This window comes from Euphorbia lathyris, chromosome 10 (assembly GCF_963576675.1).
Source record: "Euphorbia lathyris chromosome 10, ddEupLath1.1, whole genome shotgun sequence".
Taxonomy (NCBI): Eukaryota; Viridiplantae; Streptophyta; class Magnoliopsida; order Malpighiales; family Euphorbiaceae; genus Euphorbia; species Euphorbia lathyris.
The window spans coordinates 25,200,791-25,204,480 of record NC_088919.1 but is presented as its reverse complement, the minus strand read 5'-3'; the positions used below and the strand labels follow the sequence as shown (position 1 = coordinate 25,204,480).

The following is a 3,690-nucleotide window of genomic DNA, read 5'->3' as shown; positions in this document are numbered from 1 at the left end:
TATCTTGAGTGGGGGCGCGGTCAGTTGGAAGAGTTCCAAGCAGGGAAGCATAGCTTTCTCTACGACCGAGTCAGAGTACATCACTGCTGCGGAAGCAGCAAAGGAAGCGGTTTGGATTAAAGAGTTCATTACTGAACTTGGTGTGGTGCTGACATTGTAAATCCCATTACATTGTAATGTGATAACAATGGAGCCATTGCATAAGCAAAGGAACCACGGTCTCATAATACATCCAAACATTACCTAAAGCGATACCACATTGTAAGAGAAATTGTGGCAAGAGGAGATGTGAGAATAGAAAGAGTACCTACAGAGGACAACGTTGCAGATCCGTTGACAAAGCCCTTAACCCAGAAAGTACATGATCGTCATCTAACTTCTACTGGGATAAGTTATAGAAACAATTGGCTTTAGTCCAAGTGGGAGTATGTTGGGGTTTAGTGTCCTATAAGACAATTGTTCTAGGATACAAACTTAATGTAAATGAAGTGTTCTTTATATCATTTGTTTTAATGAGATATATGTTTTATAACTATATAAAGGCAATCCCTTTTAAGAACTAAATAAAGTCTAATAAAATGAAATCCGTAAGTTTGTTTAAAGTGATTATAAAGTGTTCATACAAGCATGAAGTAAGACGAAACTTTATAATAAACTAATAAACTTAAAACCACCCCAAGTCAAGTAATATGTTTAGGATTGACATATCACTGTTGAGACTTGCATGTAACAATGTCTTCTATCTCGACAGAAAGCTGATCTCACAAGCTTCACATATATAGATATCTAGATACATAAATAATTAATTTGATTTTATCAATTCTAATTAGATTAGGATTATGAATTAAATTAATTAAAGGATAAATAAGTTAGGAGTTTTAATTAGATTAAATTACTCCCATTATTATCCAATAAGGTTATTATTATTATCTTTTATATTTAGATATATTAATAGATAATAATTAAGAATTCTATTCCGAATTAAATTCTTATTCAGTAACCTAATTCTATCTAACTAGGATTTAGATACAAGAGAATATAAATACTCCCTACCTTGTGATTTTCGAAACACACTAGTCTCTCCCGCAGACTGAGAATTTCGACCACTACAGTAGAGGACGGAATTCCACCGATTGCTTCTGAATCAATTGATTTCATCTCTTTCTTTTTCTCCTTGATCTTGTGTTGATTAATTAGAGGCAGTCTATTTTGGTTGCTATTCATTGGTTGATTTCTAATCGTTTACTTGTTCGTTTTGTTGTGTTCATGAAAGAAGAAAAACAAACAAAAGGGAGAAATTCGTTCTAGTTCCTCCTACATCAGGTCAGTTCACGATTTCGCGGATTCCCGGAGATTGAACCGTCGGATCGCCGCGATTTTGGACAGGAGCTTCTAGACATATTCTTCCACGTTTCCACCGTTGGGATTGTCGTTCGGAGGTCTGGAAGGTCCGTTCGGGTAGGGGCAGATTGGTAGACAGTTTCCATCTCTTTTGAAGTTGTGGGCACTTTGTTTGCAATGGTAGATTGAACTCCAAAAGGTTTTTCCTTCTATCCCTCTTTATATGAAATAACGATTAACAGATCTTGGGTTAATGGAAATATGTTAAAATTTTTATATTTTCGCTGCTATACGTTTGCCTATTTTCCATCAGTTGCTGTTTGGCTTGTAAGATTGATGAGCTGTCCCTGTTCAGTTGCACCATGGCTACACTTTCCAGTTTATTTGTGTTGGTCAGCAAATCCTTCAAGAATTTGACATACATGGGCATTTCAGACAAGGCTTCGATGAATGGGATGTTGATGTGCAGCTTTGTCAATTGTTCTAGAAAGCTCTTATGTCTCTTCTCAGAATTCTGTTGCTTCAGTCGTTCTGGGTATGGAACCCTTGGTTTGTAGCAAGGCGTGCCTGGTTCATCTTCAATCACCTGTTTATCTTTCTTGTGTTGAGGCACAAGTGGTTGATCATTGGACTTTGCTTCATCTTCTTTATCTGTAGAAGATTTTTCATCACTATTCCTTAATTCTTTACCTCCCCTTAGTATGATGGCATTGACTTCTTCTTTTGGGTTGGTCACAGTGTTGCTTGGGAGGGCGCCTTTTTCCTTAGAGGATATGGCTGTGGCAAATTGCTGAATTTGAGTCTCGAGATTCTTTATGGAGGATTGTGTCTGTTTCATGAACTGCATCATCATGGCCTCTAGATCAGGCTTCCCTTCTTATTGAACATTTGGCGCTGATGTTGTTGGTTAGATGAGCTGCTTTGTTGTGGTTGATATGCTGGCCATGGGTGCTCTTGTCTATACGGTTGCTGCATAGCTGGTTGCCTCTGATTATCTTGCCAAGAGAAGTTAGGATGGCTTCTCCACCCTGGGTTATAGGTGTTTGAATAAGGATTCGGCGGTTGGCGGGCAATGAAATCACATTGTTCCTGCATTGATGCACCTGGTTTGGTTCCTGGACAATCTATTGGTCGATGAGGTCCGCTGCAGAAATCACAACCATCGGGTGATAAGATTTCCATCGGGGCAGAGGGTTGCGTATTGACTGCTGAGACGTTCATCTTTCCTATCGTTTTGACCTGTTGTTCCATTTGTGAAGATAACTTGCTGATTGCCTCACTGTTTGCAGTATTCGTGACTCTCTTACCATCAGCTCTCACCGAGTGCCAGTTGTAACTGGTGTTGACCACTCTCTCTATTAGCTCATATAATGCTTAAGGTTCCAGTTCCTCGGGATTCCCATTGGCAACTGATTCAATTTGTATTTTGTATACATTGGTCACTCCATTATAGAAGTTTTGCACTTGCATCCACATGGGTATGCCATGATTTGGTACTCTTCTCAACAGTTCTTTGTATCTTTCCCATGCTTCAGATAAGGATTCATCCTCCTCTTGAAAAAAATGAGAAACTTCATTCCTCAACTTCATGGCTTGTCTGGGCAGAAAATATTTCATTAAGAACATGGTAGCCATCTTCTCCCAGTTCGTGATAGATCCTGGTTGTAGATTCTTCAACCAATTCCTCGCCTTATCCTTCAAGGAAAAGGGAAACAGTTTGAGTCGGATAACCTCATCACTATCATTTCTGTGGGTACAAAATGTGTTGCACATAGTGACAAAGTCTTGGATGTGCGCATTTGGATCTTCATTTGGGTATCCTCCGAACTGCACAGCTGTTTGTAGCATCTGAACCATTGATGCTTTCACTTCGAACATTCGATTTCCTTCCTCTGGTAAGACAATGCACGACGAATGGCCCTCAGTAGATGGCCTGGAGTAATCCTTCATCCGCAATCTCTGGTTACCATTATTATTATTTTCGTTTTCACCATGACCCTCCTCATGGTTCTCATTCTGTCTCTCGTCGTTTGGCATTTCGACCTCACGATCCATTCTGATGCGTCTAGCTTGCCTAAGTATTCTTCTCCTTCTTCTATATGTTCTCTCTATTTCAACGTCTATAGGAAGGATAGGAACACCTGCTCTTCGCATACAAAACTAGAAACCAAAAAACCACAGACTAGACAAACAGATGGTTAATAGGTAACGAAATAAGAATACGTATTCTTCAAAACTTAAGTTTAAACAATCCCCGGCAACGGCGCCAAGAACTTGGTGTATTAAATAGGGACGCTAGTAAGTGTACTAGGTCGAATGTAGTATTTAGTAAGGCCAAGTGTCGTATTC

The 3,690-nt window shown here is 39.3% G+C and overlaps 1 non-coding gene across 1 annotated transcript; it reads left to right on the top strand.

Annotated features, from left to right (window-relative positions):
• The first annotated feature begins 2,821 nt into the window (after positions 1-2,821).
• On the top strand, positions 2,822-2,928 carry LOC136210091 (small nucleolar RNA R71). Its single transcript, XR_010677799.1, has one exon. It is a non-coding gene; the product is annotated as a small nucleolar RNA R71 (small nucleolar RNA).
• Positions 2,929-3,690: the final 762 nt, after the last annotated feature.